Source organism: Diceros bicornis, chromosome 9 (assembly GCF_020826845.1).
Source record: "Diceros bicornis minor isolate mBicDic1 chromosome 9, mDicBic1.mat.cur, whole genome shotgun sequence".
NCBI classification, from domain to species: Eukaryota; Metazoa; Chordata; class Mammalia; order Perissodactyla; family Rhinocerotidae; genus Diceros; species Diceros bicornis.
Window position 1 is genome coordinate 32,665,780 of NC_080748.1, and position 26,237 is coordinate 32,692,016.

The window sequence follows — 26,237 nt, forward strand, 5'->3', positions numbered from 1 at the left end:
TCCCTGTTACTTTGCCCTTGCTGTCTTCTCAGCCTCCACTCTCCTCTGTCTATCAACATTCTAGTCTTGCTCTAAGATTCTGCTCCAATGCATCTACTTCATAAAGCCGACTTCTGGTCCCTTGGATTTAACAACTGCATCTTCCCCTGGGCTTCCAGGGTACATTGTTCATACCTGTTTTCATGTTGCCTGGTATTATGTTAGCCATTTATAGATCTGTCTTCCTTACTACACTACTAACCTTTAAAAAAATAATAACAGCTTTAATGAGATATAATTAACACATATAATTCATGCATTTAAAGTGTGCAATTGAATGATTTGTAGTATCGTCACAGAGTTGTGCAACCATCACCACAATCAATTTTAGAACAGTTTCATCATCCCAAAAAGAAATCCTATACCCATTAACAGTCACTCCTCACCCCCTTACCCCCAGCCCTAGGCAACCATTAATTTACTTTGTGTCTCTAGAAATTTGCCTATTCTGGACATTTCATATAAATGGAATCATCCAGTATGTGATCTTTTGTGTACATGTAAATCTTTTAAAGGCAGAGACCAAGTCCTATTCATGGAAGGAGGAGTTAATGAGCAAGATATGTGACATAATAGAAAGAGAATGAGTTTGGAGCCATACAGAATTTAGTTAAAATCTCAATTCAGCTATTTACCAGTTGTATAACTTTGGGCAAGTCACTTCATCTCTCTAAATTTCAGTTTACACATCTGTAAAATGGGGAAAACAATTCCTCTCTTAAGACACGCATGTAAGGATTAGAAAGAGGCTATGAAAAGTTCCTAGAAAAGAGTTTGCTCAATAAATGGAAGCTGTTATTTGTATTTATCTCTGTCTACCACAGTACATATTGATTAATTAATTAATGGATGAGTGATAAAGAATTCTAATGCCTTTCCTTCAAAGTGCTAATGGACTTTCAACAACTTAGGGCAAAGAGATAGAGTTCCCAGGGCCAAATCTGTCCTGGAAGATCTAAACTAGTTCCTTTTGTTTCTCAGCTACTGTTCTCCCTCAGAGACTGGTCAATGGAGAAAGACAACAAAGCCAATAAACAAATCTAGAATCTGAAATCAGACAGGAAGAAGTCGGGTTCCAGCCCTGACACTGGCATTCTAAAGGATCTCGAAAAATCAGATCATCCATCTCAACTTCTAGTTTTCATTTGTATTTACTACTTCATCAAATAATCATTTCTGCTTTCCCTATTACAGGACAAAAAAATCTTGAATCACACCTGAAAAATTTTTGAATTCTCCTAAAGACAGAAGAGCAATACCATCCGAATCATGAGTAGAAAAAAATACAGAAAAGGAAAGGCACAGAATCGGTGTTGATCCCAAGAAAAGAAAAGTCCAACCACCATAAAACAATTAAATTATATCTAAAGTTGTCCAAATAAATTAGGAACCTTCACCATAAGAACAATAACGCTCCCTCACAGGAAAGAAAGGCACAGCACACCAACCCAATTTCCCAAAAGAAAGGGAAGAAAGAGATTTAAAAAAAGTCATAATAATAGGTTTAACTGAGTCATACTTATAATAGGGGATGTAATGATTGAATCAAGGACCTGAAAGAAATTGAATAGTCTGCCTTAAAACAAAAAAAAAAGGTACACAAGTAATTCTATCTCTGTGGGAGAGAAAAATGGCAGGATTTTTAAAAAAGAAAGTCTCTAATTTCCAAAAGATGGTAGTGTAAGTTGCATGAGTTTTCTGTAGGACTTAATTTTTTTATGACTATAATCCTGCAAATCATGGGAATAATTAAGGATATAATCATTTAATTGAGCAATTGACTATTTAAGCAGTTTAGTTTTTACCAAAAGAAAGAAAAAAAATAGAAATGATCTTGGAAGCTTTTGCCATTTCAACGTTTTTATAAAGATCCAGAGAAATTACCTTCTAGCTAGAAGAAACTGTGTGAAATTCAGATGGAGAAATATCAAATTGGTGTCATGGAAACGCTTGAATTGATAAATTTCAGCCCTTACAAGCAGGCTGAGGAAAATTTCAAACGCAACCATGAGGTAATATTCATTATTGGCATAGAGATAGGCTGAGCATTCCCATCTCAAATTGTTCTAAATGTTTAATTTAGCCTTTCCCAAGAAGTTTATTCCACAACAAGAGAAGGTTTATCTTCTGATCCAAAGGATGAGGGCCAATAAGTTTTTCCATCGACTTATCTCTTTAAAAATAAGAGAAAAAAGAAAAATAATAAAAAGAAATTATATTGATTCCTAATAGATCTAGTTCTTTGTGCCGGTGGCCTGCTCACATATGTTTATAGACAAGACATTCTAAATGCCTAAATGATTCTCATGCCATCGCCTCACCTCCCTTTTGTGTAGCCTCACCTCCCTTTTGTGTAAACAAATATCCTCTCTGGAGATAGAAACACCTGAGACCCTTTCTATATCAAACACACACAAGTGGGAATAGCTCCTAAAGCTCTCTAGGGATATTTGCCACTGCAAATAAAATATTCTGTGAGTATATAGACCTGAAGTTAAGAGTGATGTATATATTTTTATTCTTGCCGTTATTTTCCAGATTCCATGAGAGGTCTATTGAAAGTGTTTTCCAACAGATTCAATAGTGAAGGCTACCTAAGGATCAGGCCCATTTCAGCTCCAATGCTCAGTCATCAAGAAAGGGAAGCAACATCTGCAGTTTTGACTGGGCCTCTGTTTATGTAAGAAATCTCAATACTGAGACAGACTTTCAATACTGAGCATCCATAGAAGGTGTCCCTCTAGTGCTGACAAGCTTGTGAATTGGGAAAGAAGAGGGAAAATTGAAATAACAAAATATTGGCATTCAGTATTGCCCTAACCATAACTGAAGTGGACCAAAATCCAGATCCCAAATAACCAACATGAAACTAACTGTAAGAAATGAACAGAATACAAATATTCTCCAGTGTAAAATGATGGCTCAAAAAAATTGTTCTGATTCACCAAGCTTCTTAATCCTTTCTAATATTCATAATTATCCTGTTCTTGCCTGAGCATTAAACGTCCTCATTAAATTTCTCTCTGACAGGCCACAGAAAATTAAGCCTTAGTGGTTGGGTTTATTTCTGCACCCTTAACATTCCCCAACATTCAAGAACCAAAAGCCTAGACACTAGACTCCTGTCTTGGACTCTTCCAGTGACTTGTTACTTTACCCAAATGAAGTGTATATGTTTTATTTCTCTCTCTAGCTTCTCTTTCTTAACATGGGAACAATAATATGGCACCTCTAATTTGCCTTTACAGGATTACGGTGAATGTTCTGCAAACATTAGCTCATGTATAGTCTTCTGAAGAAATATGAAGAGCCATTTCTTATTGGAACTGTTATGACACACTAATAAAACATTGGTATAGAACTTTATAGTAATAGCTTCATAGTGGCTAACAAGGCTGAAAGTCATAATTACACATAAACTCCAGCCCTCAGGACACCATATTACTGCCCATAATCCTTTTTACTTCTCAGGAATAGAGGACCCAATAGTCCATTCAGTTTTTCCCTTTATCATCAAAATAGTTTATATTAACAAAAATTCAATCCACTAAAAGGCTATGGCCTGTGACTCAGATTTAAAACTGACCAAAGTATCCAGCATCTCAGATCTCTATTATCCTAGGACAGGTGTGCAAATCTGACTTACTGCTTAATATTATAAAGGTTAGTTTGATGGGCAATCTAGGTCAATTAGCAAAAACAGCAGAATTATAAAGCAGGGGAAAGCATATGTAATCTGTTCTACATCTATTATCATGGGGCTCAATTCACTAAGATGTTGGCTTTTTGCTGCCTGAAGGATACAAGGATTCCAGCACCAAGTGAGGTATTGGACTGGATCACTTCTGGGCTCACTTTCTGAGAAAGGTTGTGTGGAATGACAGGAAGAGTTTAGGGTTTAACTCCCTACCACCAAAAGAGATTAGATTCAGTTTTGTCTGCTGTATAATATTGGACAAATCATTTAATCCTTCTGAGTCTTAGTTTCTTATTTATAAAATTGGAATAATAACACCAACCTAAGACAAATATAAATGCTTTTGTGGCATGCATCACATTATATTTTGATTTACTTATAGTTCTGTCTCTGAGCTTCTTGAGGGCAGGGACTGCATCTTATCCATCTCTATACCTTGAATATCTAACACATACCTAACAAATAAAAGACAATAAATATTTGTTAAATTATATTGAATCAAGTATTCACACTGCTGCAGCTCTTTGATAACAACATATTGAATAATATTTTTGTAGAGAAGATAATATTAGTTTTAGGGGCCAGACCCGCGGCGTTGCAGTTAAGTGTGTGTGCTCCGCTGCTGGCAGCCGGGTTCAGATCCCGGGTGCGCACCGAGGCATCGCTTGTCAGGCCATGCTGTGGTGGCATCCCACATAAAGTGGAGGAAGATAGCCACAGATGTTAGCCCAGGGCCAGTCTTCCTCAGCAAAAAGAGGAGGATTGGCATGGATGTTAGCTCAGGGATGATCTTCCTCACAAAAAAAAAAAAGAAAATATTAGTTTTAAATTCAGATAGTGTGGTAGATTAGATCATTGTTCAGCAAATATTCACCCTCATCCCGCTACTCAATGAGAAGAGTATTTCCTTACCTCTTGAATTTAGGCTGGGCCACATACCTAGCTTTGGCTAATAGGATGTTAGTGGACATAACGTGAGCAGAGGCCTGCACAGTTGGGCTTGCTCTCTTGAACTCCTGCCTTTCACCATGAGAAGAGCATGTCTTGAGTAGCCACTAGTCCAAGGAGGATGAGAGACACTCGGTGCCAAGCCTCCCCAAAGCCAGGCCAGATCAGCCAAACCTCAATCAACCTTTAGATGTGTGTAAGCCAGGAATAGTTATTACTCTACACCACTGAGTTTGGGGTGGTTTGCTAGACAGCATTATTGGGGTATACCTGGTTAATACAGATGGTGTTTGCTTAAACAATATGCACAATTTGCTAAGATATTAGTTCTCAAAGTGGACTGTACTTTTAAGCTAGAGTCAATTGTTTAATTGAACTCAGTAGAATATCTACTAATGTAAATGTGCTCTTTGTATCTGATATTTCCAGTGGTATAATGATTAAAATTAAGGACCTGAGGGCAATTTCCTCAAACAAGGTATTTTTTTTCCCCAGGCAAAGTTTACCATCAGATGTACTCTTTAAAGTTTTGTCTAGTGGGAAGATTTCCCTTTTCCATTGTCATTCAGGCCACCCTTGAATGCCCGGTGCAAGCATTTTGGGCAGAAACATCTGTAAACCAGGACCAAATTATTTTTTCCCCAGGCAACAGGGCATAGCAAACTCTCCATGGGACCATGTATATGGGTTGAGGGAGAGAAGGCAATGAGCAGGGCTTCTAGTCTGGGTGTGGTTTGATAATTTGCATTTTTAACAAGTTCCCAGGTGATACTGATACCAGTGTAGACTAGTCTGTGTCTGCAGACTGCAGATTAGATAAATGGAAAGAAATTTTTAAAAGAAATTTACCAACCTCAGGCATTCAACATGGTACCGGCATCCATCAGTTTTTTACAGAGAAGGAAATGGAGATTAAGTGGCAAACTTGGTAAATCAATTAAGTAGCAGTTGGTTAAGAAATATGCTACTTTCTATCTCATATACTTGCTGTAAATTTTAAATGAAGTTATGACTGTAGAGTCGTCAGCACAGTGCCTGGCATATGGAAGCATTCAATAAATGTTACCATTATTATTATTACTATTATTACTATTTTAGTTTTCTTTTTATTGTTGATGCAAAATAACCAATAACCATTCTATAGATGAGAGAAACAAGAGTTTACTTGAGCCAGAGTGAGGATTATAACCCGGGAAGGCCTTAGAAAGCGATCCAGAGAAGCATGGTTTTCAATACAGTCTTATATCTTTTTAGAACAAAGAACATACATTAAACACACCCAGGATATACTTTTATCAAAATTTCAAAGAGGTATTCAATTGCAAATTAGCAGGTCAAGTGACCACGATGTCAGGAAAGGAACTAATCCAGGCGTGACCAATAGGGGGTAGGAGGGGAAGTATGTATTCTTATCTTAAGACTGCATTCTTTACTTTAATGGTTAAGCAGATGTACAATGTATGTTTGATAGGCCATAAGTCAGGATTTTTAGTTCAAGCCAAATCAGTTTTGAACCTGAATAGTTACCCTATATACCTCAATAAGTGAAAATCTCGTCATTATTAATTTTCAAACTCACCCAACACAGCCACTAATCACCCCTGCCTCTTTGTATAAGTTATGTAATCACTTGGTCACTGAATTTATTCATCTGTAAAATAAAGTGGTTGGAACAGGTGATGTTTAATGTATTTTCCTAGATCTAAAAGTCTCTAGTTTTACATTAACAGGGATTGATCATATCTGTCTTAATTAAGGTTTTATACTCACTGAGCGTGCTCCCTCTTTATGACCATACCTCTGATGTCCCAAAAATCTTGTTTCTTATTTATCTTGTCTAAATTTTTCATCCTGTGGAATACATTTTTGTAAAAAGGAGATTGGACTTTAGGTCAGTTTCTACCCCAATTTACACCTGGGAACTTAGAACTGAGGTACTATAAAGAGAAAAACCCAAACAGGAAAAGTTGTATTTTCTGGTCATAGAGTCATACTTCTTCCCTTTGGGTTTTCTCTGAGACTTTCCTCAAGAAAACTAAAGCCCCATTAGCAGAAGTGCTTCCGAAAGGAAGCTGCTATTGTTTCAATGATATGGGTCTAATTACAATAATGTGACAGATTATTTACCATACATTTGTTACCGAACCAGGTCCATTTTTGCCCGCTGCCCAGAAAGCCAAACACCAAGACAACAAGATTGCAGCAGAGAGAGGGTTTAATCACAAGGCAGCCAAGTGAGGAAAACGGGAGAACAAGTCTCAAATCTGCCTTCCCAAAAATAGGGACTTAGGGATATTTATGGGGTAGGGGGCAAGGTGGTCTGAAATGTGGAAAGAGATGATTGGAGGTGAGGAGAGGTGAGGTAATGGATGATCTGCACAAGCATAGTCAGACTTTATGCCTCTTCATAGGATGCATGTTCACAAAATGGCAGCATTGGCATGACCTGAGGGTGGAGTTTTTAGCCTCTTGATGTCAAAAAGTTGCTTATCAGACATCTGTGCAGGCCCAGTTGATGGGTTGGTAGTCTCAACTGGCCTGAAGTGGACAAGGGGCTCTAATTCCTGAAAAACAGCTCAAACATGCATTACTATGGTGACCCAAGCTTCAAGGAGATGTCTATAGGAACCCAGTGGAAGTCAGATAGCATATTGCCTAAACAGCACAGTTAACAATGGGCGGGGGAAAAACTAAAAGCTACAATCAGTAATTGCAAAAAGCTTTAGTTCCTAGCTACTTAATCATCAACGGCTGTTTGCCTGTTTCACATTGAAGAGTGGAAATTTCAGTCATTCTATGATTAGAAACTGAAAATATTTCATGATGATACCATTGACTTCACCGAAGGCTCTCTGTCTAAAATTCCGTACAACGACATTCTTATTATCAGTATAACTTACTTATATATGAACAGTAACTTAATTTAATGATGAGAAAGCAAAATAGAGCAAAAATGAAATGCGCACTTGCCAAAATGCTGAATTTACCTTTGACCGTCTGTTTGCCTCCCTTTGAAATGTCCTGACTCAATCTTTGGCCAGAAGTTATGTTTTGAGAGGGGGGAATGTGGTCCAGGTGCACAGGAATCTCACTGCCTCTTGCCTATACAATAACCCCTCTCCTTCTTGCATCACCAGTTTTCCCTCTTTACTGCATCTTTGTTCTCTGCCCACAAAAATGCTGCTATTTTTCTGATCTTAGAAAAATTGAAGCCCCTCTATGTCCACATTCTCTCTGTGTACTGCCTGTTTTTGCTTCCTTTTTTAGCAATGTACCGCAAATGCACTGTGCATGTTCAATCTCTCCATTGCTTCTTCTCCCATTCTATTGAGCTGACTACTTTAGGGTCTCTTCCATTTCAATGAAACTGCTATTTCCTTGATCACCATTAACTTCTACATTGCCAAATTCAAAGGTCAATTCCTGGTCTTAATTGATTGCCCTCCTTTTTGAAATACTTTCTCAATTTGACTTCCAGAACACTACCCTCTCTTGTTTGTCCTAGCTCAGTGGCTGTTTCTTCTTGACCTTCTTTCCTTAATCCTCTTCATCTTTCCTACCTAATATTGGAATTCCAAGAGCTAAGTCCTCAGACATCTCTTCACTAATTACACTTATTCTCTAGATGATCTCACTCATCCTATGGCTTTAAATAACATCTATATGAAGATGATTCCAAAATGTCTCCATGTCCAGGCCTTCCCTGACTATCCTTTCTAAAACAGCATCCCTTCTGTCATTTTCTGTTCCCTTTCTCTGCTTTATGTTTCTTCACAGCACTGACTTTTTAGCAGTGGCTTTATATTATATATCTGTTCATTTATTTGTTTATGGTGTCCCTCCCTGACTAGACTGTAAACTCCATGAGGACAGGGATTTGTTCTTGTTCCCTGTCATATCTCCAGCACCCAGGACAAAGTATAGTATGGCATTTTAGGTACTCAATAAATATTTGTCAAGTGAATAATTAATGACCAAATTCATTCTTTCAAATTGTCCAACACCCATTTATTTTATGTGACACTGCCAGATAACAATAGCTTTAGCTCTCAGAGTGGGATTACAGCAGGCTGCCTGAGTTATTTGCCACTCAGCATGCTGGGATGAAGGAGGTTGAGCTGAGGGGCACAGTGAGGGGGCTGGGCAGTGGCAGCAATTCTAATCTGTGTCCAAACCGGGGAATGGCAAATCCAGTCCAGTCCAATGCAGCTGTTGGTATTAGGGTGGGGAAACAATGGGATGGGAGGGCCTTAGCATAGGGGCAGTTTCAGAACTGTCAGGTGAAGAGTGGAGACAACAGGACTCCAAAAAGCAAACAAGGTTATCCAGGGAAACTATCAGATGTCCTGGAGGGGAAGAAAATTTGCAAAGCCCACAGCAGACCTACCACCTTAAGGCCTGTTTCCTCGATTTCAGTGCAGGATCATGCCTGCTCAAAGACTGCTTGATGCTCAATCCATATCAAGATGTGGGGATGGGCTGGGGAGGTACCGTGGGGAATGCAAAGATAAACAAAACAAAATCTCTACCTTCAAAGTGCCTGTAGACTGACAGGAGATGATAAGACACAGCTAATAGAAGTAAGAGCATTACATAACACGTAACATGCTCAGCGGAGTCATGGAATCGTAGCAAAATATATCTGTAAAGGAGGCTATTTCTGGTAGTGTTTAAATATAGAACTAGTCTCTTGGGTACAAGAAAAAGAACAATTTACCAGTCACAGATCTCTTCATCTGCAAAATGTAGGCTTTAAACAGAATTCTTTTTTATGTCTCCTCCAGTTCTAAATTGCTATCATTCTTAATTCACATACATGTAACCCTATATACACACATATATACATAGATAATAAAATCTCATTAATTTGGATTTTGCTCATCTGGAATTTACAATCAACCATCAAAGTGAGGCAGTTGAATTTTAATTTTGTTCTATCAGTGACAGTAGTAGCTTGTTCAAAAGAGAGTGTAAACAAATTATAAAAGGAATGCTCACCAACTTTAAAGAACAAACTGTTTTCAAAACGTTCAGAACTCCTATTTGTAAACAAATAGCTGCAGAGGACATCAACCACTTTGGACTAGTGTTTTGATACACTTCATAGAAATCCCTGAGCTAGGGTCCCCTGGACAGAAGGAAATTGACACATCACATCCTTGACCCTCACCACACATCAGAGCATCAGGACTCAGCTTGACTTGACTGAAGGAGAAGCTAGATAAAATCATACCCAGAAGATCATGGCCTAGCTGTTTATCCCCTGAGCCTCCTACTGTATTTCTTGTTCTGGCAGCAAAAAGTGCTTGTGCAAAGTGTGCAACAAAAATGAAGTATTCTTCCTTATTAATAGGTGATTATGTAAAATTCATTCATTTAGAAAGATTTATTGAATGTCTATTGTGCAGGAGGCACTATTATATTTCTTTGTTGCATTATAGATTTTTCAGTACCATGTATGTATTTCATCCACAGCTCTTGAAAATATGCTAGAAGAATATCTTATTATTATACAGTTAACTGTAATGGGAATTTCAATTACATTGCTTCAAAAGGCTGCATGTGGATCTCACAGGCAAATGAGAATGTTACCAAAAATAGAAACTAAGGTGATTAGGGAACACTAAAATTTAGCAAAAGTGTTTAGGACTAAGGTCAGAAAAGCTAGAACTCAGAATGAGATGCAAATTGAAAAAATCCAGGAAGGGAATGAAAAAACAAATACTGGAAACCAGACAACTAGAAATTTTCATTATAACTTAGAAAAATTACCACAAAGTGAATCCCAAAGAGGAGATGAATATAAGAGAGCAGGAACAGGAATCATACTATCAATCAGCTGCTCTCTGTGGCTGAGTCAAAAAACTAATCAAGATAGGCCATGGTCCTCAATCTCCCTTGAACACGTTGAGGTCATTGTCAACTCCATGTCTACTGTTCATTCTTTAGAGCATTGCTGCAGTTCCAGCTTCTCCTCAGTGCAGCCCTCTCTAATTCCTCCTACTCAAAATGACAGCCACTTTCTCGATGCCCCGAGAACCTTCACAACATTGCAGTTTACCACTAAATGGTTCTTTCATGGGTGTTGAGTTCTTCTTCTGGATTAGACCACAGACTCCTTACTTGCAGGACTCACACCGTAAACCTTTTAATGATTTATGAACTTATGAGAAAAGTCTTACAAGATATGAAATTAAATCACATCAATTATATATTTAATGAATTGCATTTGTTGAAAAGAATAATACTGCAAGAAAGTGAAACTATCTTGGAAAATTTGGAATGTATGGTCCACAATACCCATCGCAGTTAACCCCTCTATGAGTCATAAAAGAGGGACTAAAGTATTTTTGATTGACATATTGATTGATTAACAAATGATAATAAGGAAGTTTTTCTTTGCCGAGATCTTTCATTCTAACCTATATGTTAATAATGTATGAAGTTGATTAGTGCAAACAATCAGATAACATGTCCCAAAGTAAACTTAAGACATTCACCACCACTACCCCCTAAAAACTGTTTGGCCTCCTGTATCCTCTATCCTAATTAATGACATCACCATCAACCAGTGACCTGAGCCAGGAACTTCGTGATCACCCAGCATTTTCTCCTTACTCTCATATTTGATTCCTCATCTAAAGGTTCTGGGACCAATTCCAATTTGTGTGGAGAGGGGTTTTCCCACACACCAATAAGCAATTCTCAGACATCAGCTGAGTGTCCTACACTTCAACTCAATTCTGATACCACCTACTCCGAGCTAGCATCCGATTCCCCAGGTTAAGCATTCAGTCCTACAAGCCAGCTCTTTTCCTCCCTCCCCCACTCTCACCCCCATACTCACCCCCATCCTCACCCCCACCACTTCATATGCCAATCTCAAGTCCAGGTTGTCACCTGTGCTTCTGATCCATCAGCTATAAATCGGAGGTTCCCACAACTCCCTCCTTGGGTTCGATTAATTCGCTACAGCAGCTCACAGAACTCAGAAAAACATTTAATTACTAGATTACCAGTCATATTATATTATATTATAAAAGAATATGACTCAGAAACAGCCAGATGGAAGAGATGCATAGGGCAAGGTATGGGGAAAAGGAACTTCCATACTTTCTCTGAGTGTACCTCTGTCCCCAAATCTCCATATGTTCACCAATCCGGAAGCTCTCTGAACCCCATCCTTTTGAGTTGTATGGAGGCTTCATTACATAGGCATGATTGATTAAATCATTGGCCACTGGCAATTGATTCAACCTCCAGCCCCTCTTCCCTCCCAGGGGAAGGAAGCGAAGGAATCACTCCTGACAACCAGCCCCCATCCTTAGGTGCTTTCCAAAAGATACCTCATTAACATAACAAGACATCTTTATGGCTCTCATCACTTAGGAAATTCATAGGGTTTTGGGAGCTTTGTGCCAGGAACAGGAAAAAAGACCAAATATATCTTTCGTATTATAAATCACAACATCACATCATCAAATTCTGTTGACTCTCTAGGTCCATCCCTGCCTCTCCTTCAGCACAGTTTTTATCTTGGTTCAGGCCTTAGCATCCCCACCCAGGCTCTATGGTCATTTCCTAACTGGTATCCAGCCTTGTATCCAGCCTGACCTCTTTCCAATCCATGCCGGGATGATCTTTCTAAAGTGCAAATCTGTGCGTAAATATTGCAATGACTTCCAATGCCTAAAGGATAAAGTCCTAACTTCTTCGCATGTCATTAAAGGGCCCTCATAATCTGGTCCCTGCCTTTCTTTTTAATATTAACTTTGGCCATTTGCCTATATACATCATACCTTCTACTCATGCTAAAATTGTCAGACTTTGAAACACCATGCCATTTTTGTCTTACTACGTAAAACCATCGTTGACTCTGTATCCATTTAAACTATTTGCGTTACCTTCAGACCTAACCCAAGGATCAATTTCTTTCTTGACTCCCCCTACAAGGCTGGTACTATGGTCCCCACTATGCCTGGTAAACACCTTCAATATATTTGTTCATATACCCATTTTACAACTAGATCTTCTCTACTCTCAGAAGGGTAGGAAGGGACATAGCAGATTCTGGTACAGAGAGTTCATAGTTTGCATTTCATATATTACCATGACCATAATAACCACTCAAATGTTTGCTGAACACTGGTGAGTCAATGATGAAAAGTTTAAAACAGAAAGAATTTCAGGGAAGAGAACAGCAGGAGCAAAGGGTCAGAAGCAGCAGTGAACTGGCAGCAGGCTCAGACCAGCCCAAGGTGTTTTTTCCTGACATTGCTAAATGGGAGGTTTTTATGAAGGGGCTAAAGGTGAGGGAAGGAGCCAGTTTGAACAAGCAGTGACTTGAAATGAAACACAAAAATAACTCAAAGACTTCTGCTTGGGAGGCTGGAAGACTGGTAGCACCTTAACAGAAAATGATAAGCCTGGATTGCACACTCAGACCAGTTCTCACCATCTGAATTTGAGAAAAGATCTAAGAGGAAGGACTGAATAGTTACCTACAAATTACCTACAAATGTCCTTTCCAATCTGAGGGCATATGCCACCTGGTGGCAGTTTACCCAATGTTAGATTCAATTCCTCAAAGTGGTGTAAATACTCCAAATTTGTACTTGCTAACCCTAGCACAGTGCCAGGCATGAGGCAGCTATTCAAACATTTGTTGTTGAATGAATGAATGAGATGAATGTATAAATCAATGATTACACGAGGCAAAGCTCTGGGGTGAAAAGAGTTCTGATGTGAAGGTCAAGAGAGTAGGCATCTAGTTCCACACTACTACCTGTGGGGTGACTCGAAAAAAGTCACCAGCTCCCTGGATCTCAGTACTGGTGCATGTAGAAACTCTAAGCAGGTGTTCTCTAAAGTCATGTCCAGCCCTAACATTATTGACTTTATATTGGGGGTTCTGTTTACTTGTCTGAAAAAAAATGTGGTAGTCAAATGATGAAATGTAAAAATCCCTTAAAGTTATAATATTACGATTTTTTAAATGTAGACAAAAACATAGTTTTTCTGGAAAGTTATTAGCCAAGATCAAAACTCCTTGGAGAGTCACACATAAGGTTTATCAGAGGTGCCGTGCAAACCTCTGGCAGTTGAATTTTAACTCACAGCTGGAGGACTCTTTCTGGTTCTGACCTCGGTTCCCTGCTGATTATGTTGTTATATCTCTTCTTCAGCTACATATTTCTAAAAATGGCCTTCTAGAGCCCGTTCCTCCTGGTTTGAACCAGCCCCAGGACCCTGTCCTACAGCATACTTGACCCCTCCCTCAAATCCAGGCCATATTCATGAGTGGGGAATTGAAGAGTGAACAAATACTATTATGCAAAATTTTGTTTCTTTTTAGGAGAATATTAGGCTAAAAAAATAAAATCATGATATTATATTTTTGTCTAACTTTCTCAGCTAAAATGCAAGATCTAGCTGAAAAGAGATTTTTTAAAAAATTGTATTCCTAACACAAGGTCTTGCAAGCAATAGACACCCAGTACTTTTTAATATTGATCTTTAAGATGAAGAGTTAAAAAGCATGCGCCAATTCTAGGACTGGGGCAGGGACTGTACAAGATGATTATGGAGGACTTGTAGTGCCAGAAAGTAAGGGGGTACCAAAAAAAAAAAACCTCTCATAATGATAGAGTTATGTCAAAGGGACACAGGAGTCCAACTGAAAAACTTCAAATGGCCAATTTGAGCAACAAAATAAAGTAATATTGGATTATAAGCCAAACTATAAAATAAATATCCATGAGTCTATACTGATATAAATAAACTATTGAATAAATAATAAATTCAGGAGAGTAGACAAATCTCCTGTACAGAAGACTTTCAAATAATTTACATAGATACACTGCCCTACTCCCCACTCCATAACTGTGCACATACCACCAAAGAGTAAAGCATGGAAAGGGGGAATAAAAGAGGAACTTGAAGTGGAGAAATCTGGCAAATACTACCTCAGCCAGGTGATGAGCAGTGCTAAGTCAAGTGGATAGTATTTACTCTTGATAGGACTTTACCTCTGTGGTCTTCTTCCCCCAAAATCCTTAACCCAAGTCTAATCTTTAGAAAAACATCAGAGAATCCCAATGGAGGAGCATTTTACAAAATACCTGACCAGTACTCCTCAAAGCCACGAAGGTCGTGTAAAATAAGGAAAGTCTGAGAAACCGTCACAGCCAAGGGGAGCCTAAGGAGATATGATGACTAAATGTAATGTGGTATCCCGGATGGGATCCTGGAACCGAAAAAGGACATTAGGCGAAAGCAAAGGAAATCTGAATAAAGTATGGACTTTAATAATAATATATCAATATTGGTTCATTAATTGTAACAAATGTACAAAACTAATGTAAGATGTTAGTAATAGGGAAAAAACTGGTTAGGATATAGAGAGTATTTGCAATTATCTATAAATCTAAATCTATTCTAAAATAATTTATTTTTTTAAAAAAAAAAGATGAGCCAACACCCATCACACTCAGCACCACGTGGAGATTCAAGGAAATGTCAAAATATTATTAAGTACCTTTTATTAGAAATTAGACAGCAGAAAGATATGTGAAAGAAAAAGGAATTTTTCAATCTAGGAAGGAGAAAAATGAAAGATGATTTAGGTACAGTTATATGTATTTTTTCATTCGAAAAAAGTGTAGTTCATTAAAGAAAACATGGGAAAAAATACAGAAAAAAGTGGAAAGGGGAAACGATTTCATAACTAGCTTTCATAATTTCACCATCTATGTACTATTATTACTATTTTATTTTCAATTTTTTAAATATGTATATATTTTTGTGGGTTTTTTTTATGTTGTAATCATACTTGATATACAATTTAATGTCTTGGAAGCTCTCTTAATTGAAGATAAATCTTATACAGAGCTAGTTAATTGGTCTCATTCTGAATTTTGGACAGAATTAATTTAAGTGAAAGGGAACTATATGACTTCCCAAGACTATATGAATATCCAGAATCTGCTCTACTTATCTAGGGTGTAGAACAAAGCCAGAGGGAATGGTATGTCCCTTGATTTCACCGTGGAGTAAGTGTGACATTTAAGAAACAAAACAGAAAAGGGGAAAAGTCCATTGTCAGGCAAGAGCCACAGAAATGAGAGGTAGGTTACTAAGAGCATTGGAGTTGGAAAATACTTTAGGGGAATTTAGAAAGGGCATGTGTGTGTTTAAGGAGTGAGGTACAAAAAACTATAAAATAGCGAGGAATGAGAACGGCATGAGGGATAATCTATTTTGCAAATGTGTGGTGAGCGAACATGTTGGGAGAAGAGAGAATATGATTGAGAGTAAATGGTAGGAAGTATTAATATTATTAAAATCTCCATTGTCACTTCTAGATAGGAGCTTGAATTCAGACAATACTGTTTCTTAAGATTTGATACAATAGCTATTTTCCAGATAAAAAAGTTTAGAATCAAATTCAGTTACGTTGAGGGAACCAGAAACAGTAAACATTCTCGAGTACATATCGCCACCCAGTGGATGAATGTGCATGATGCACAAAGCATTTGCAAAGGAAAAGACAAAGGAAGACGGTACGAGATTATGACCATGATGCTAGTGTTAAAGCTTTGTTTACGTTCAGTGAAGGCCAGACATCACACGTGATCCAAATCTAAATCACACCACTCATTCGGAATCCCAAACTAGATTTTAATGTACATTTCCAAAGTATTCTGATAAACATTATCAGAGGCTTTCAGCAATGAGAGAAAAATACTTTGAGTGTGCTTGCCACCACATTAGATACTAAAGTCTCATTAATGCTAGTGAAACTTACGTCCATGAACTTCCAATAAGACGAGTCAGAGATACTTAACTTATAATATGGCAGAAAGAGGGCTGGCAAGGCAGAGATTAGGGATTCAAATCTTGACCCCTAGGGTGCTAAGAGCTTTAACATGAAGTCAGGAATGAATTACATTTTTGGCATAATAATCTAGAGTTTCCCTTCATTTGAAAGCAAATAAAGATTTATTAGAGTAGGGATATATAGAAACAGTCGATGGAAGTTGGGTCATTTAAATGTGTAGTGAGGCCATGTTTATATAAGGATTTCCTAGTGGTTCAACTTGGAGGGGCACAGCAAAATCCTTGTCTTGGGGTAACTCCATAAGAATCTTCTGGTATTCTACAGAGAAGTCTAAACCTATTTACTGTGTTTCCTAGAAAGAATAATAGAATTTATTTTATAGAATTAATTTATGCAATTGGAATGACATTGAAATTCCAAGGAAAACTAGTCTGGGGCTTTATTTTTTGCTGTGTTTTGTAGTACCATCACCAAGAGGTTTATCCATCCACTTTTGAATATCTCTAGATATGAAACCAACTAACTAATGTGCTTCTCCTTTGTTGGGTCTGGAATTTATTGATTTACCCTACTTATAAGCTAATAAGTTAGCTTATCACTCTTTCATGGATGTTGGCAGAAGACATGAGATGCCTGAGTCAGAGACAAAAGATTTCATTACTCATAGTTAGCAAGCAGGATGAAAATCATATTTGAGTTAGTTTCCCTTACCCCAAGTCCCATGGGGGCACCATAGAGGGGTCCAGGTGTACCCTGTGCACACAGTAGTTTTTTGTCCTAGGTTAAGAATATTGAGCTTGGGGAATCCACTGCTTTTATAATAAGTAGTAAGCAAGTCCCACTTGCTTTTCCAAAGTGGGATCTTAACTTATCATTCAAGGTTGCTTGCTACAAACACATCTCTGATAAATGGCCTAGATAAAGAGCATTCGGGGCCTTGCTGGGATACTTAAGGACCATGGCAGATTGCGTTTCCCAACATTCATACTAAACCAAAATCAGTCTTCCTATTATTTCCACTAGTGAGTTGTGTTTTTTCCTATCACTTCAGCATTTTGCACTTCAGATATCTGCAGTGTGCTATCCTATTGCCAGTGAGACTTTTCTCCAAGCTAATCATTTCTAATCTCTTTGAGCATTCCTCTCATAACCTGGGATTGGGGCCCCTCACCAATAGTATTGCTTTTCTCTAAACTTGTTTAAAAACGGGTTACTTCCTAAAATGTACTACAATACTCCAAGTATGGTCTAATCACTTCAGAGCAGAAGAGAAACATTACTTTGCTTATTTTAGAAGTATACTTCTATATGGCAACCTGGGATCCCATGAACTTTTTTGTCAGTCCCATTAATTCCCACTGAAAAACCCTGACTTTTACCATAAACTGCTTTTAAGCCATTCTATTCTATTCTATTCTATTCTATTCTATTCTATTCTATTCTATTCTATTCTATTCTATTCTATTTTTATGCCAGAGGATGGAAGCTCCATGTAGTTTTTCATTAAAGGAATCATCATACCAACCAGATTCCAACTAATATCATAGAAAATGTAAAAGTAAGCTCCTTCTTTTAAAGTAGTTATTTAGCAGTTCTAGCAGAAAAGTGTAACTCCTTATTGTCCTCTATTTTGTGAATTATGGACCTCCTCTATATAAACTGTTCTCTGGGTTAATACAAATAGCATATGACTCTCATATACTTTGTTTAAATACAAATCCAACAGTCAGAGATTTTTGCTTTCTTCCCTCCCCTCTCCACACCATGCATGTACAAGATTAGGGAATTGACAATGTTCATCTTCTGATTTAACAAAGAAAACTGACATGTATACATACTTTTTCAAAAACAGATATGTTGTTCCTTTAAATATTACTAGCAGGGCAATAAGTTTAAAATTTTTTTTAATTATTGCTAAATTTGAAACATACAGAAAAGTAGAGAAAATAGTAAAATGAACCCCCAGATAACCATCACTGGGGTTCAACAATTACTAAAATTTTTGCATTTGCATAATTATCCCTTTTTTTTCTTTATTATTATTGAAGCATTTGGTAGCAACTCACAGATCAGTTTACTCCTATATTGTTCAATATGGATCAAAATACATATTTTTTACATAACTGCAAGGTCATTAACATCTATCAAAGCTAATAATTCCTTGTATTATTTAATACCTAGGCCATATTGAAACCTCCCCAGTTGTCTCAAAAATACGTTTTTATGGTTGGTTTCTTCTCATTGGAATCCAAAGTAGGTCAACTCATTTCATGGGATTGTTACGTCTTATAAATCTATTTTAATCTAGAATAGTCTCCTCCCATCCTTTTTTTAATTCCTGACCAGGTACAAAAAGTGGATCACATTATTACCACTCTGAATTTGTGGTATCCCTTAGCTTAATCCTCCCTTCCCCATATTTCTTACAAATTGATAGCTCTAGAGCTTGATTAGATTCAGATTCAACATTTGTGGAAGGACTATTTTCAAGGTGGTTCTGTGTACTTCCTATTCTAGAACACCGGGAAGCAACAATGTTTGGTTGCCTCACTATGATTAAACCACGTTAAGGAATTATCCATTGACTTTTTTTTTTTTTTTTTCTGAGGAAGATGAGCCCTGAGCTAACATCCATGCCAATCCTCCTCTTTTTGCTGAGGAAGACCGGCTCTGAGCTAACATCTATTGCCAATCCTCCTCCTTTTTCCCCCCAAAGCCCTAGTAGATAGTTGTATGTCATAGTTGCACATCCCTCTAGTTGCTGTATGTGGGATGCGGCCTTAACATGGCCAGAGAAGCGGTGCGTCGGTGCACGCCCGGGATCCGAACCCGGGCCGCCAGTAGAGGAGCGCGGAGCAGGCACACTTAACCGCTAAGCCATGGGGCCAGCCCCAGGAATTATCCATTGACTCTTATTGAGGTTTTCTTTCTTTCTTCCCTCCCTTCCTCCCTCCTTCTCTCCTTCCTTCCTTCCTTCCTTCTCTTCTTTTTTTTTTTTGTCAAGAATATACGTTAGGGGCCAGCCCAGTGGCATAGTGGTTAAGCGCCCACACTCTGCTGCAGCGGCGCACGGTTCGGATCCTGGGCGCAGACACTCACACTGCTTGTCAAGCCATGCTGTGGCGGCATCCCATATAAAGTGGAGGAAGATGGGCACAGATATTAGCCCAGGGCTGGTCTTCCTCAGCAAAAAGAGGAGGATTGGCCACAGATGTTAGCTAATGGCTGGTCTTCCTCACAACAACAACAACAACAACAAAAAGAATATATATTGGGCCAGCCCGGTGGCTTAGTGGTTAAGTGCGTGCACTACACTACTGGTGGCCCGGGTTCGGATCCCAGGCGTGCCCTGAGGCACCGCTTGTCCGGCCATGCTGAGGCCGCTTCCCACATACAGCAACTAGAAGGATGTGCAACTATGACATACAACTATCTACTGGAGCTTTGGGGAAAAAAAAAGGATGAGGATGGGCAATAGATGTTAGCTCAGAGCCTGTCTTCCTCAGCAAAAAGAGGAAGATTAGCACAGATGTTAGCTCAGGGCTGATCTTCCTCACAAAAAAAAAAAGAATATATGTTGAATTTTGTCACCACTTTTAGACATTTATGGAGATAGTCATAAGACTTTTCTTATAATTATTAGTATGATGAATTAATGAATTATACTAATGGATTTTCTAACATTAAACTTTCCAGCATTCCAGAATGAATCCCACTAGCTTATGATGTATTTTTTTTTAATATACTTCAGATTTGACTCAGTATTTTATTTAAGATTTTTGTATTGATATTCATAAGTGAGACTGGCCTGTAATTTTCTTTTTGGAATAATCTTTATTAGGTTTTAGTATTGATATACGATTACCTCACAAAAAAATTTGAAAGTTTTCTTTCTTTTTCTGTACTCTGGAACAGTTTAAGTAGCATAAGGTTTACCAGATCTTAGAAAGTTTGGTAGAATTCCTTGGTGAAATCAATTAGGACTGGAGGAATCATTGGGGGAGGGGAGTGGCCAGGAGCAGACTTTGACAACTTTTAGGAGTCTTCAAGTGTATTTGCATAGAATTATACAAAGTAGTCTCTCTTTTTTTTAATTTTCTCTGTTTCAAAGATTATTTCCCCTGTGTCATTTTGTATCTTGTGAACTTGTACTTTCTCCAGTTTGGTTGACTAATAGCTTGTCTTTTTTTTTTTGTTGATTTCTTTAGCCAGCTTATTTTTTTTTTAATAGTTTTTTGTTTTTCTCTTTTCTATCTTATTAATTTCTCTCTTTATTTTTATCAATTCCTTCTGGTTACTTTTAGTTTGCTTTCTTTTTTTATATTCTTTTGAGTTGAAAATTTAATTCACTTTCATTTTGTTGATAAATGTATTTAATGTAGTGTGTTCCTTAAAATACTGCTTCAGCAGTATTTTAAAAAAAAAAATCCCATGGATTTTTATGCTTTTTTCATTATCATTATTTTCTAGAAATTCTGCAGTTTCATTTTACGACCTGTTTTACTTGCAGCAACTCTTACAACATAGCTGCTCCTCTTGCTTAGGTCCTGCTCCTGTTGGCGATTTGGCCACATCCACCCATATTCTTGGATTTTGAGGAATTTCATGTCACTGACTTTTGTTGAAGATGATATCCAGGTTTTTTTCTTTTGCTATCTTGTTAGCCTGTTTGGTTTTCAGTAGGAATTTTAAAGTGATGATTCAAAATTGCTACTATGATCACAAATCTAGAATATCTCTCAACAAATTATTTAGTAAGATAACCCGTTAGAACTGTAGATATTTAGATATTTTTAAAAGATATTAAAGGTTATTGTCACAGAGCATACTAACAGTTCCTGAAGCCTGGGAGTCTTTAAAAGGATTCTTTGTTAGAAATAACCTTTGCAAAGACAGTTTTATAACCCAGAATATTATCTTCTTTTTGTTTTGTTTTTTTTTTGCAGCTAGAAGGGAAGAAGGAAATTTTTCCCTTATCATGTGATTTATTTTCTTCACCAGCAGTTTGAAGAGCCTACAGTTTCAAGGCCAAGCAAGGGTATCCTATTAGCACTGAAAGAGAAAAGCAGGCCTGAGTAGCTCAAAACTTACAATCTAAAAAGTAAAGGATAGAATAAGAATTTTAGCAAATAAAATCTGGGGCATATACTGTTACAACTATGTCTTCAACCAAGCCCACAGCTTTTGGAAGGGAAATGCAGAGTCGGAGAAGGAGGTGCCAGCTTAGACTCTCAGATAAGGAGAGGAGTAAAATCTGCAATTAATCATTGAGTATTATCAAAGCCAAATTTTCATGTGCTTTAAATAGATGTGATCTTTAGAGGGTTATGAATTAAAATTTATATGAATATGAATAAAAAGAAAGAGAAGAAAGGATAAAGCAGATATATATTCCCTCTCTATAAGCCTCTTTTATTTCTTCTAGAGTAGGTTGGAAAATTAGATATATGATTTCCCATGAAGTTATAACAGAATGTAACATGAGATTTTTCTCGTTGTGCAGTCTTTGTTGAAGCGCCAAAGTTGAGAACGGTGGCCTCACATTCTAGAGAGGAATAAGGCACAAAAAGCAGAATCTCCTAAGAAGTAGACCCCCAAACAACTCCTGGGTCCTCTAAACTATCATCTACCTGCAGAGAGTAAGGCTTCAAGACAGGAAGTTGTGAGAATTTTTTTTAAAGAGCATTGTCAGAGTCTTGGGCATTTCCCTTCACTCCTCAAAAGAACCTCCGCTCCCCCTCCCCCAGCAGAGCCAGGTGCTGCAGGGAACTAAAGCAGATCATTTAAGAAGTTGTACTAAACTTGACCTGTGGTGTCCATGTTTAGGGCTTTGAGCACTCTGACCTGTGCCTGACGCTCCCCTGTCAAAGTCTAAAGAGAAGATGCCGCAGATAAAAAACTAGACTATTGGTGATGAACACAATGCAATCTATACAGAAACTGATATATAATAATGTACACCTGAAATTTACACAATGTTATAAGCCAATATGACTTCAATAAAATAATTTTAAGAAAAAAGAAAAGATGCTGGCTAGTGGCTGGAGCTGCCTGGAATACAGAGAAAAGAGAGAGGCTACCTTAGGAGTAGTCTGCACATCCAGAAATTAAAGGGGCAAAAATGCCAAGTTGCCTGCGGGCTGAAGGACCATAGCTAGACTACAACTGTGTTTAAAAGACTCTGCCCAGGAGAACAGAGAGCAACTGTGTAGAGTGTACCATCAAAGCAGGAGTTAAAGAGTCTGGATGTGTGCGTGTGGAGGGAGGGTAAGTTGAAGTCTCCCACTAACCCAATCTCTCTCTCATCCTTCGCTGCTATCAAAACTCTGGCATCAGGGGCCGGCCCGGTGGCGCAAGCGGTTGGGTGCGCGCGCTCCCGCTGCGGCGGCCCGGGGTTCGCTGGTTCGGATCCCAGGCGCGCACCGACGCACTGCTTGGTAAGCCATGCTGTGGCGGCGTCCCATATAAAGTGGAGGAAGATGGGCACCGATGTTAGCCCAGGGCCGTCTTCCTCAGCAAAAAAAAAAAAGGAGGATTGGCGGATGTTAGCTCAGGGCTGATCTCCTCACCAAAAAAAAAAAAAAAAACCTCTGGCATCAGTAGGTGGAAAAGATAAGCAAGGTAGGGAAAAATAGGGAATAAATCAAGCTTTATTCCTCAATGCTTGTCTGGTCCAAGCTGGGGAGCGGAGAAGCTTTAAATTTATATCAGATTGGACTCGTTAATGTTCTAAAACTTATCACAAGTTGGAAATAGAAAAGTCTAATGATGGGTAAAGAGACACGGCTGAAAGCCTTAAAACAGATCTCCATTGCAAACGTTCCTTCTTTATAGTGCCTTTAATAGGTCATTATTATTTAAATAAATTCACCTAAACATTGAAGATACAAAAATACCTGATGAGCAGTGGTCCTCAAAATTAGATACACATTAGAATCATCCAGAAAGCTTTAAAATGCACTGATGCTTGATTTTACTCCCAGATTCTGACTGAATTTGTCTGGGGTGTGGCTTAGGCATCAGGGTTTTTTAACGCTTACCAGGTGATTCTATTATGCAGCCGAAGTTGAGAACTACTGCTCTAGAAATGAGTCAAAAATATAAAAACTCTATTTTACTACTTTACTATGAAATATTTACTACTTTTCAATATTGAAAAGTTGGAATTTTCATGGGAAAGACCTACCTGTTTGATCTTTACTGTCTAGGTCACTGTCACAGAGATTTGATTACGTGGTTTTTATTCATTTCATTAAAGGCATGTAAATGACTACGTCTCACTAGAACAGGGACCATGACTTTTGCGTGATATAAGATAAATACTAAAAATATATTATTACAGAAGTGGAAAGAAATAAACAGGCAAAATAAAAATTGGTCTCTAACATACACGATTCCCATAGGAGGCATGTATCCTAAAGCAATATTTTAAAGTTTGTATTGCTATACAAGTTGGAAACAGGAAAGTCTAAGGATGGGTAAAGACACATAGTTGAATGCTTTAAAATAGATCTCCATTACAAATGTTCTTTCCTTAGAGTGACTTTAATGTATCATTATTATTTAAATAAATTCAACTAAATCCTGAAGATATAAAAGTACCTGGTAAAAAATGACAACATACACACACCCCCAAAATGGTTCATTATCTTTATCCTTCCAGACTTTGCATTGGATCATTACAAGATTCCTTCCCCCCACCTCCCTTTTTAACTTCTACAGATATTAGATGATTACAACGTGTTGATGTCTTTGCCAGACACTAAAAATATGAAGATGAGTAAGACATGTTCCTTACTCTGAGGGAGCTTATATTTAGTAGTAGACAAGTAAAAAGATCAACATTTAAAAATTAGTACACTAAATACTATAAAAAACAATGCACAGGATGCTAATGAGGAAGACCACCAAGGAAAATGTTCTGGAAGAGGTGACCCCTGGTCTGAGTCTTAAAGAATAGCTATGAATTATTCAAGAAAAGTGAGGTTGAGAACTGCTGCGCAGAGTCAGCAATAGGTTCGAAGCAAGAGGAAAGACAAAACATGGCTGCAGAGGATCACCGTAAGACCTGCTGGGGACCCGATGACAGAGAAAAACCAAATTGTTCATGTTTTTATTTTATTTTTTTTTTAAGATTTATTTATTTTTCCCCCCAAAGCCCCAGTACATAGTTGTATGTCATAGCTGCACATCCTTCTAGTTGCTGTATGTGGGACGTGGCCTCAGCATGGCCGGAGAAGCGGTGCGTCAGTGTGCGCCCGGGATCCGAACCCGGGCCACCAGTAGCGGAGCGCGCGCACTTAACCACTAAGCCACGGGGCCGGCCCATGTTCATGTTTTTAGATACAGGAAAACTTTCCTTATATGCTAGAACATAGACCTTTGAACATTAACATGGCCCCTCACCCTGCCCAATGGAACAAAAACTACTGAGCGTTTGTATACGGCATGGCATACTTCTCACTGTGTATGTACTACGGTGACAACTGAAGTTTGGCTATATCTCCATCAGACACTAGGGAGACACTAGAGTGCTGTATCCATTCACTTAGATGTTTATGTTGTATGTGTTCTTGGTACAGCTTGTTTGCTAATTTAGTAGAAAGCCTAAGTGAAAGTAACCTTGAACCAAATTTGAGTTCTAGTCAGTCTTTGAATGCAAACCAACCTCTGTGGTCTGACCTAGCTTAATGGCAAATTCAAGGAAATGAAAAAAGTAAAGAATGGCTAGAATATATGGTGTAGAGTGGGGAGTGGTGGAAATTGAAGAGATAAGCAGAGGTGAGATCATGAGCACTTATAAACTTTAGTGAGAAGGTCTCTATCAGTGGAAAAGCCATAAAGTAATTTTGAAGGATGTAATATGACTAGATTTGCAATTTAGAGCAATCAATAATGGCAGTGTGAGGAGGGATGCAATGATGAAGGCCTAGTTAGAAGGGTGCTCCAATGATGTAGACAAGAGATGAAGATCTGAGTGTCTGTGGCAGTTGAGATAGAGACGCAGGAACAGATGGTAGATTTACGAACTCAGTAGTGTGGGAAGGGAAGGGGTGAAGAAAGGGTGGCATTCAGAAACCCTTTTGGGTTTCTGGACGGGCAACTGCAAGAATAAAGATTTCATTGTCTGGGACAGAACACCAGAGGGGAGCAGGTTTTGGAGGGGAAATGATGAGTTAAGTTTGGAGGATGTCACATTTGAGGGGCCCATAGGATATGTCTAACGAGCAATTGTACAGCCAAGTCTGAATATTTAAAACCAGAAAATTCAAAGAATGAAGTTACCTTATGAATAGGAAACATCAATTATAGAAACAAGGATGATGGGGGTGTAAGAAAATACAACTCTAAAATATGTGTTTAAGGAGAGTAAAAGAATAAGGAAGTGCTGGTAAGATGTAAACTGAGGTGGGGTGTGATGCAAAACTAAGAATTAAGAAAATGGAGGATATTAAAAATTCAATTGTCACTATGAGCAAATCTATTTTCTACAAATGTTTCCCAAGAAACGAGAGTATGAGCAAATCTATTTTCTACAAATGTTTCTCAGGAAATGAGAGTAGTCTTTTGTTAGAAAGGAATGTGGTATTTTGAGCTATGGAGTCTGCTGGAAATTTTAATTATTTAATAAAACACAGTAAGTGGACACCCCAGATTTCTGAGAATTAAATAAAACAAAAAAGCCTGCTCCACATACAGAAAGGACATAGTTCA

General features: G+C 38.1%; 1 protein-coding gene across 2 annotated transcripts in view; it reads right to left on the reverse strand.

The window, feature by feature from the left end:
- The window catches only part of LACC1 (laccase domain containing 1), a 56,901-nt gene that overhangs the window by 16,781 nt on the left and 13,883 nt on the right, over window positions 1-26,237 (reverse strand). The window contains exon 7 of one of the 2 annotated variants that reach the window (XM_058548223.1): window positions 6,484-6,535. The exons of the other annotated variant lie outside the window; for it this stretch is intronic. The gene's annotated coding sequence lies outside the window, so the exon portion shown is untranslated. Of the gene's footprint in view, window positions 1-6,483; window positions 6,536-26,237 lie in introns of those variants that run through there. 2 annotated transcript variants of the gene reach the window in all.